This window comes from Brachyistius frenatus, unplaced genomic scaffold (assembly GCF_029030835.1).
Source record: "Brachyistius frenatus isolate BFR_SWC_R1_liver_20210118 unplaced genomic scaffold, ASM2903083v1 Contig_113, whole genome shotgun sequence".
Classification (NCBI taxonomy): Eukaryota; Metazoa; Chordata; class Actinopteri; family Embiotocidae; genus Brachyistius; species Brachyistius frenatus.
Window position 1 is genome coordinate 1,340,257 of NW_027210712.1, and position 11,009 is coordinate 1,351,265.

The 11,009-nt window shown below is 37.1% G+C and overlaps 1 long non-coding RNA gene across 1 annotated transcript; it reads left to right on the plus strand.

Annotated features, from left to right (window-relative positions):
- The first annotated feature begins 6,132 nt into the window (after nt 1-6,132).
- Nucleotides 6,133-10,479, plus strand: LOC138629295 (uncharacterized). Its single transcript, XR_011311536.1, has 3 exons — nt 6,133-6,232; nt 9,694-9,766; nt 10,376-10,479. It is a non-coding gene; the product is annotated as an uncharacterized lncRNA (long non-coding RNA).
- Nucleotides 10,480-11,009: the final 530 nt, after the last annotated feature.

The window sequence follows — 11,009 nt, forward strand, 5'->3', positions numbered from 1 at the left end:
TTTATTTTCCACAGTGGATTCTGTCTCGGTTTGATTCCCAACAGGGAGTCCAAGTTGTTCCCTTTATTTTATTTTTTTAGATGCATGTACACCAGCAAATTACAACATTGCCGTTTTCTCTCATTTGAACTAGTCACACTTTTATTTAAAAGCTTGTTGATTTTGTTTTTGCCTAATTATAACCGGGTAAATGCAAATTAGTCCGTAATTAAAACAAGCCGTGAACGCACAGGCCCTGCATTTCCATTTTAGAGAGCAGCCGTTTAATCCTCTCTGTCTCTGCCTTAAATTGAAATACTAACATCTCCTTGCTTCAGGGAGACCAAGTGTTTTCTTGTTTTTTTTTAGTTTTTTTTTTTACTTCAGAGTTAAAAAGCCCCAAATATTGAGCCGGGAGACATTTGATCGAGGCGTAATTGAATGCAGCGCTGTAATGGTGTGATAATTACTCCTGCGCCCTGAGTTGGTTTCTCCAAAATAACCTGCAGGAATTTCGCTGCCTCTGATGCGGTAATTACGTAGGTGGGGCAGGTTAGGGGGTCAGATGGAAGAGCGTGTGTGCGCGCACGCCTTTAATACGTTTATGCTCACGGGCATAAACGTATTATAAAAGAGGGGAAGAAGAATATATATATATATATATATATATATATATATATATATATATATATATATATATATCGCGTCAGTTCTCTGGCAAGGTTGTTTTGGACGAGCGTGTTTAGAGCCACGAAGGCCGCACTGAGAGCAGAGGAGGAGGTGCAAGCAGAGCGGGGCTCACGCTAATTAATTGCCCCAATAAAACTGCGTCCTTGTGTAAAGAAATTAGTCCCAAAGGAGCAGGTTGTGCACATTTTTATTTTAATGAAGACAAATACGACTTTTTTTTTTTTTCTTCTTCTTCATGAGACTAGTTTATGCTTAATTTCTGTCTTGACAGTTTAGTGGCCTACGGTACAGTTTTAATATTTATCTATAAAATGTCCACAAATATATACTTTATCATTGCATATTTTGCTCAATTAACAATCAAAAATCTCCAAGGTCTTATTATCGTATAATTCCACTTAAGGTAAAGAAAAGGCGACAAAACGTCTGAGGGACAGAAACCAGCAGAGGTGTTTTATTTAATCGATTATAATCAATCAATCAATCAATCAATCAATCAACAAATAGAAGCCAGTTTTCTGTCAATCCAGCAGCCTGATTGGGGCAGTTTTATCACTGTTTGGGAGGAAACAACATTTCGTCTTCATAAAAGTGATATTTCTCGTGTTTTGTTGCAGCAAGATTAAAAAGTCACATCGAGTGAAATTGTGTGAACTTGTAAGGAGCGTTTGCGCGTTGAATTTCTTCCGATTTAAACGATCACGAGCCAAAGAATGTTTGGAAACTAATGCGTCTAACGATGATCAATAACGTCTGAAGCAGAAGGAACAAACGGACCTCCATAAATTATTTTATATTTCGGTCTGACTTATCTCCGGTAATCCCTCTTTTTCCGGGTAGTTTTGACTCTCGAGGCCTCTAAAAAAAAAAAAAAAAAAAAAATCCTCCAAATGAAACAATCAGCTCGTGAGAAAAAGGTCACAACTTGCTTCATTTTAAAGGGCAACAAGCTAAAAAAAAATAAAAATGTGGGAATGGATCTTTTCGTCGTAATCCCTCCGATCAAACCGATCAGATTAGGATCCTAATCGATGGCCTACATATTGCAGCCTGCTGAGAGCCTGTTTCAGCTGCCGCGTGTTTTCTCTCTCTCTCTCTCTCTCTCTGTCTTTATGTAAATGAATCTCGCAGCAGCTGAATAAATATCTGCCTACCAGGACATTAAACATGTTTGCGCCAAGACGCGCAAACAGCGCAGCGAGTGTCCGCCAACAGCGGCGGATTTGTTCGGATCCGCATCAAAACAAACATTTGCGACCAATCTTGCGCGATTGTTGAAGGAGTTTGAAGGAGCCACAGGTCTCTGACGAGGCAGCTGTTCACCTTCAAACAGCGACAGAAAGGCAAAAGAGCGCTCCTGACAAAAGAGGAGAAGATCCGTTAATAAGTGTTTCCTGCGAGCATGCGGAGGCGCAGCGGACGAGCCGAACACGCGGGACACACGTTTGTCTGCCGCCTTTAAGACGCACGTTTGCTCCTTCAAAGAGCTGCACAGGAGAAAAAGATGGAAACTAAAGGCCAAAATAGAAATGTCTTGCTTTAAAATAAAAGGGAATTCATTTGAACGGAAACTTCGTCCTGCAGATATTTAATTCTCCACGCTGCTGGTGGACTCCAGAGTGGGTTTTCTTCCACGTGCAGGAATGAAAACAGCCTGAAATGTTAACGTGATGTTGTGCAAAAAAAAATAAAAATGAAAAAGCACTTTATGATTGTTTAAAGCTGTAAAATTAAACTACAAATGCAAAAATGTCACATCTTATTTAAGATAAACTGCATTAAAAAAAACCAAACATATTCCATTCTCATCAGCTTTCTGTGGCTGAGGAAGTAAATATTTGTAATCTATTTGTCATCAAAACGCTCCAGAAAGATATTCTTGCATAAATTTTAATTTATCATGTTGCTGCTTCAGCTGCTGGCAGTTTTATTTTGAGGTTAAATTAAGGAACTCACAGTTTTCTCTATAGAAAATTAAGAGAATGTTTCCCCCCAAAATTTCAGAAAAATACTTATGAAAAATATTCAAAAGTTACATTTTAAGGTAAATCAAACTCTCAAATAAAACAAATTGTATACTTTATTTTATACTTACTTTATACTTCCTGTTTTGTTTTGTTTCTGACTTTTTGTTTATTTTGGTTATTTATGCCACAGGGGAGGATATTAATTTGACTTTTAACAATGCAATCTTGTGCATTTACTGTAAAAACATTATAAAACACAAACCAGCTTCAGTAACTTTCTACAAACTTCCTTAAAACACCTGAAGTTTAGTGCCGAAAGGCCCTTAATGTTTAAAACACACCTTTAATCATCCTCCTCTAACCTTTAAATGATCCCTCACGGATATGAAGATTGTATAGAAATCCTAATCGACCCTTTAGGAGGATGGAAATGATTATAAAACAACGAGGAATGCGTTGCAAAATATGCAAAAAACAGCATCCAGAAAAGCCAAACACGTTGACGCCAACGTGTTTCCTCGCTTGAACTGTAACGAGCTTCGCGAAAGAAGAGAGTGTGAGAAACAAAAACACCTTCGACGAGGTTCAGCAGAGATTAAGTTGATGATATCATCCAGTCAAATAGTTCCTCTCTTTGTTCGAGAAGCATGTTCCTCGATCAGCGTCTGAATTCTTTTAGAGCTTTGAGGAGACTTTAGCTAAACACCAGCATGGGGGTTTAATTGAGGACACGACCGATTGCTGGTATTTAAAATCCTCCAATCAGGTCTGTTGCTTGAATTTTCTCACAGCGGGGGCAGAAAAAGCCTCTAAAAAAAAAACAAAAAAAAAAAAAATCGGGACTGGGACGATTAAAGCCTTAAAAGTTCAACCGATAAATATAAAAACGGGGACATGCGTCTGATATTTACGCATGAAATTAAGAAGCTGTTGCACCGGTTGTGTTTGGAGAGCGTGTGGCCGGTGTTGTTTCAACCTTCGTGCTCCGTCCAATGGGGTCGGTCGGTTCCACCACGACGTTTGACCTTTTGACCTCTCGCCCGCTCCGGCGAAGGCGCCTTAATGTGGGCGGACTGGAAACTGTTGGACATTCTGTTCACACTTTGTCCAGGAAATGAACTGGAACCGCGCCGGACCCGCTTTTGCACGAGTGGCTGCGATTCGTATCTGGGTTAGGTGAAGGAGAGACAGACGGAGGAGATAAAGGCACCAAGCCGGACTGATCCTCCAGCGTTTGGTTTGCGAGACCTCGCCGGCCTCGATAAGTCAGCGTGTGTGTGAGAGAGAAAGAGATTCGAAAGGACCGGGAGATGCGCTGATAGCAGCCTGCATGCTGGGGCTGTTTTCTTGTCTTCCATTTCCATGCAGGACAGGAAAGAAAACAACACTCGCGCTCGTCTGTCATTGGCTGTCGGCTGTCGCCAGACCTTGGCGTCCTGGTGTGTTCATAGGCCGGTATGGAGAGTGAGAGGTGACACGGAGGAGGATTATATTTACCTGGGAGGTTAATCTGGGGTCAACTGTACACCGACATGGGTGTAGTCCGGGCCACCGTCTCCGGTTTCTCTGCTTTGTCGGGCGAGGCCTCGCTTTCTTTCCTTTTTCCTTCTTGCGTCTTGTTTTGTTATCAAATCTGGAGACCAAAAAAAAAAAAAAAAAAAAAAAAAAAAGGTCACTGCGGAAGATTTCTTTTTTTTGTAACCTTTTTTTTTTTTTTTTTTTTGTCAAATTTCAAAATGTTGAAACGAAGCCAGCGGCGACCTCTTGAATCCGCCATCCAAACTCAAAGAGGGCGAAGGTAGCGTTGGTGGCTGTGAGGGGATTTCACAGTTGAGTCCAGGTGGCCAACACGGCCGAGCCGGTGGAGTGAAAGCAGCTTAGTCACCCCGACGGCACAAGGCGCTGAGAGCATTCATGAAATTCCTCGTAGGTTTGGATTCTTCGGTCGAGCAGAGGAGCCAGTCGGGACAATTCGTCTTAAAAAAAAAAAGCAATTAATATTATTTCTAAGCTCCTAAATGATTGAAAAGACATTAAGCTCAAATGTTTTACCGTGCTCACATTCCTGGTTTCGCTCGTCAAGCATGCTAACGTGTTATTTAGCAAATTAATACGAAGGACGTCTGAAGAGGTTGGAGATGCAAAAGGCGATCAGGACGTTTCCACCGTTGGTGTCGCTCTCGAATGGAAAGCAGCAGCACGACGTGCGCTGAACACGTGGAAGCTGAAACCTTCACGAGTCAGTATTCCAACACCGCTGGTTCACGGGCACGTCTGCGTTTCTTTTTGAGCGAAGAGCGCCGATCAAATTTTGTTTTAAACTCGGGAACTCGGAAAATCTGCGGCGATGAAGCGGCGAGGGCTGTCGAGGCGTTTTGAGCGACAATCGAGTTTGAAGAGTGGCAGAAGTGAAACCAGGATGTGGTTTTCTCGTGCGCCGTGGATTCGTCCTCCGGGGTCTGACCGTCAACACCGAGTTCTACTGTGACGTGCGGTCTTCGAGTTTCAGGTCAAATGTGCAAATGTGCAAATGTGCAAATGTGCAAATGTGCAAATGTGCAAATGTGCCCGTACCGGGGGGGGGTGTCACAAATAAACATGACTCACTCCGGCGCTGATGTTGATCAAGCGACGTAACTTGGAACATTTATTCCCGCAGGTTGTAGCTGCTGCACTCGTTTCACGTGCAACAGAAACGGCCCGACACCGTTTGGTACCGCCTCGTACTGTTAAGTTCGGGTCAAAAACCAAAGAATTTGGGACTAAATTCAGCAGCCAAGTTGGGACGGTTGATTCCGACGGGGAACACAAACCAAATTTGGCATATCTCAACCTCACGGTGGCACCGGCGCTAATATTATCATAAATTCAATCGAAAAAATGTGTTGGGATACTTGGGACACGTCCAAGTTCCACACGCAGCTGGGATTTCTAAATTTAATACTAAAATCGGAGCAGAGAAAGGTTTCTCTTCTTAGATTTGAGTGAAGCTAATCGCTAACATCCAGGCAGAGAAAGCTGTTCTGAGATCGGCGGAGCAGTCAAACGCTTCCTTCCTTGTTTCTTTCCTCCTTTGAAGTAGCTGATGGGAAATCAGACAAGACCGGACCGCTGAAAGCGTCTCCGTCTCCCTGCAGAGAACGACTCACTTCACATCTGACTTTAAGAGAGCGGTTGCTGTTTCTGATGACATCCTCGTTTCCTTCCCGGCGAGTCGGTTGCGTCACAGTGAGGAGGGATGGATTAGAAAGGCATTTGCTTGTATTATCTCATGTGGAAAGGATGCGGCAGACCCTCGTCCCAAGTCACAACTTGTCTTCTCCCAGCAGCCCTCCAGACCTGAGAGCTTAATGGAGGCTTGTTGACCTGCAGGCTTCGGTGTTTCCCAGCGAGGACGTCGTCTTCGCCTGTAAACAGTCTGCCGTCTGACGCCGCGTTTCCCTTTTCGTTTAGTTTGTTATTCAGCGACAAATTTCTCTTCACAGTCAAACTATAGCGTGTCGTCCAAAATATGAAAAAAAGTCATACTATAGCATGTCGTCTAAAATGTGGAAAAAAGTCACACTATAGCATGTCGTCTAAAATATGATAAAAAAGTCATACTATAGCATGTCGTCTAAAATATGACAAAAAAGTCATGCTATAGCATGTCGTCTAAAATATGACAAAAAAGTCATACTATAGCATGTCGTCTGAAATATGAAAAAAAAGAAATATGATAAAAAAGTCATACTATAGCATGTCGTCTAAAATATGATAAAAAAAGTCATACTATAGCATTTCGTATAAAATATGATAAAAAAGTCATACTATAGCATGTCGTCTAAAATATGATAAAAAAGTCATACTATAGCATGTCGTCTAAAATATGATAAAAAAGTCATACTATAGCATGTCGTCTAAAATATGATAAAAAAGTCATACTATAGCATGTCGTCTAAAATATGATAAAAAAGTCATACTATAGCATGTCGTCTAAAATATGATAAAAAAGTCATACTATAGCATGTCGTCTAAAATATGATAAAAAAGTCATACTATAGCATGTCGTCTAAAATATGATAAAAAAAGTCATACTATAGCATGTCGTCTAAAATATGATAAAAAAGTCATACTATAGCATGTCGTCTAAAATATGATAAAAAAGTCATACTATAGCATGTCGTCTAAAATATGATAAAAAAGTCATACTATAGCATGTCGTCTAAAATATGATAAAAAAGTCATACTATAGCATGTCGTCTAAAATATGATAAAAAAGTCATACTATAGCATGTCGTCTAAAATATGATAAAAAAGTCATACTATAGCATGTCGTCTAAAATATGATAAAAAAGTCATACTATAGCATGTCGTCTAAAATATGATAAAAAAGTCATACTATAGCATGTCGTCTAAAATATGATAAAAAAGTCATACTATAGCATGTCGTCTAAAATATGATAAAAAAGTCATACTATAGCATGTCGTCTAAAATATGATAAAAAAGTCATACTATAGCATGTCGTCTAAAATATGATAAAAAAGTCATACTATAGCATGTCGTCTAAAATATGATAAAAAAGTCATACTATAGCATGTCGTCTAAAATATGATAAAAAAGTCATACTATAGCATGTCGTCTAAAATATGATAAAAAAGTCATACTATAGCATGTCGTCTAAAATATGATAAAAAAGTCATACTATAGCATGTCGTCTAAAATATGATAAAAAAGTCATACTATAGCATGTCGTCTAAAATATGATAAAAAAGTCATACTATAGCATGTCGTCTAAAATATGATAAAAAAGTCATACTATAGCATGTCGTCTAAAATATGATAAAAAAGTCATACTATAGCATGTCGTCTAAAATATGATAAAAAAGTCATACTATAGCATGTCGTCTAAAATATGATAAAAAAGTCATACTATAGCATGTCGTCTAAAATATGATAAAAAAGTCATACTATAGCATGTCGTCTAAAATATGATAAAAAAGTCATACTATAGCATGTCGTCTAAAATATGATAAAAAAGTCATACTATAGCATGTCGTCTAAAATATGATAAAAAAGTCATACTATAGCATGTCGTCTAAAATATGATAAAAAAGTCATACTATAGCATGTCGTCTAAAATATGATAAAAAAGTCATACTATAGCATGTCGTCTAAAATATGATAAAAAAGTCATACTATAGCATGTCGTCTAAAATATGATAAAAAAGTCATACTATAGCATGTCGTCTAAAATATGATAAAAAAGTCATACTATAGCATGTCGTCTAAAATATGATAAAAAAGTCATACTATAGCATGTCGTCTAAAATATGATAAAAAAGTCATACTATAGCATGTCGTCTAAAATATGATAAAAAAGTCATACTATAGCATGTCGTCTAAAATATGATAAAAAAGTCATACTATAGCATGTCGTCTAAAATATGATAAAAAAGTCATACTATAGCATGTCGTCTAAAATATGATAAAAAAGTCATACTATAGCATGTCGTCTAAAATATGATAAAAAAGTCATACTATAGCATGTCGTCTAAAATATGATAAAAAAGTCATACTATAGCATGTCGTCTAAAATATGAAAAAAAAGTCATACTATAGCATGTCGTCCGAAAAATGAAATCTTGACTTTTTGGTCATATTTCGGAGGACACGATATAGTTTTACATTTTGGTCATTTTTCGGATGACATGCTATAGTGTGACTTTTTGTCATATTTTAGACGACATGCTATAAATATGACTTCCGTTTAAATTATTTCAGGCAACACAACAGTGCAGTTGTCAGCGTTGTCGTCTTACAGTCTAAAGGTCCGTGGTTCGATCCCCGCCTGGGACTTTCTATGTGGAATTTGCATGTTCCTGCATAGGTAATAAGTAAATTAAAATATGTCATCCATAATATGGATGACTATCTTATGCATGTTATCATGCATATAGTCCATGATGTAAAACAAACATCATGTAGTCGTAATTGTGACAAAGTCACACTCCAAGCAAGAACATGCAATCCTCCACAGACAGAGTTCCAAGCCCCTGATCGAACCCAGTACTTCCTGACTGTGAGATGACAACGCTAGCAACTGCAAAGTTGTGCTGCCTCTATTGCATGTTCGTCTGACTTATATTACTTATATGACTTTTAAACATTTTCTTGAAGAAAGCACGGTGGTGCAGTGGTTAATGTTGTTGAACCCCAGTCAGAAGGTTGCAGGTTCAATTCTTGCTGTGGCTTTTCATCCAGGATGTTAATGTCATCCTTTCCCAGGTGAGTCTTGAACCTGGAGCCTTCTGAATGGGAGGCAACAGCACCAACCACTGCACCGTAGATCTCTCTTCAGTAACATGTTTAAAAGTTATATAAGTCATATAAGTTAGACAAGCATGCAAGAAAGTCATCAAAAATGTTGAAGTTCCAATCCAGCGTTGTCATCTCACAATCAGGAGCTTCTGGGTTCGATAGCGGGTCTGGAACTTAGTGTGGAGGATTGCATGTTCTTGCCTGAATGTGATGTTTTACATTATTGACAACATGCATAAGTTAGTCATCCTTATTGTGGACAACAAACTTTACTTTCTGGTCATTAGTCTTGCAGGAATAATGAATCCACGTGGAAAGTCACAGGCAGGAATTGAACCCAGAACCTTTCAACTGAGAGGCAACAACTTTGACAGCTGCACCACCGTGTTAGCCTCCATAACTTGAACGGAAGCCATACTTATAGCATGTCATCCAAAATATGACTAAAAAGTCATAATATATATAGCATGTCTAAAATATGATAAAAAAGTCATACTATAGCATGTCGTCTAAAATATGATAAAAAAGTCACACTATAGCATGTCGTCTAAAATATGATAAAAAAGTCATACTATAGCATGTCGTCTAAAATATGATAAAAAAGTCATACTATAGCATGTCGTCTAAAATATGATAAAAAAGTCATACTATAGCATGTCGTCTAAAATATGATAAAAAAGTCATACTATAGCATGTCGTCTAAAATATGATAAAAAAGTCATACTATAGCATGTCGTCTGAAATATGATCAAAAAGTCACACTATAGCATGTCGTCTAAAATATGAAAAAAGTCATACTATAGCATGTCGTCTAAAATATGATAAAAAAGTCATACTATAGCATGTCGTCTAAAATATGATAAAAAAGTCATACTATAGCATGTCGTCTAAAATATGATAAAAAAGTCATACTATAGCATGTCGTCTAAAATATGATAAAAAAGTCATACTATAGCATGTCGTCTAAAATATGATAAAAAAGTCATACTATAGCATGTCGTCTAAAATATGATAAAAAAGTCATACTATAGCATGTCGTCTAAAATATGATAAAAAAGTCATACTATAGCATGTCGTCTAAAATATGATAAAAAAGTCATACTATAGCATGTCGTCTAAAATATGATAAAAAAGTCATACTATAGCATGTCGTCTAAAATATGATAAAAAAGTCATACTATAGCATGTCGTCTAAAATATGATAAAAAAGTCATACTATAGCATGTCGTCTAAAATATGATAAAAAAGTCATACTATAGCATGTCGTCTAAAATATGATAAAAAAGTCATACTATAGCATGTCGTCTAAAATATGATAAAAAAGTCATACTATAGCATGTCGTCTAAAATATGATAAAAAAGTCATACTATAGCATGTCGTCTAAAATATGATAAAAAAGTCATACTATAGCATGTCGTCTAAAATATGATAAAAAAGTCATACTATAGCATGTCGTCTAAAATATGAAAAAAAGTCATACTATAGCATGTCGTCTAAAATATGATAAAAAAGTCATACTATAGCATGTCGTCTAAAATATGATAAAAAAGTCATACTATAGCATGTCGTCTAAAATATGATAAAAAAGTCATACTATAGCATGTCGTCTAAAATATGATAAAAAAGTCATACTATAGCATGTCGTCTAAAATATGATAAAAAAGTCATACTATAGCATGTCGTCTAAAATATGATAAAAAAGTCATACTATAGCATGTCGTCTAAAATATGATAAAAAAGTCATACTATAGCATGTCGTCTAAAATATGATAAAAAAAAGTCATACTATAGCATGTCGTCTAAAATATGATAAAAAAGTCATACTATAGCATGTCGTCTAAAATATGATAAAAAAGTCATACTATAGCATGTCGTCTAAAATATGATAAAAAAGTCATACTATAGCATGTCGTCTAAAATATGATAAAAAAGTCATACTATAGCATGTCGTCTAAAATATGATAAAAAAGTCATACTATAAAAATATGATAAAAAAGTCATACTATAGCATGTCGTCTAAAATATGATAAAAAAGTCATACTATAGCATGTCGTCTAAAATATGATAAAAA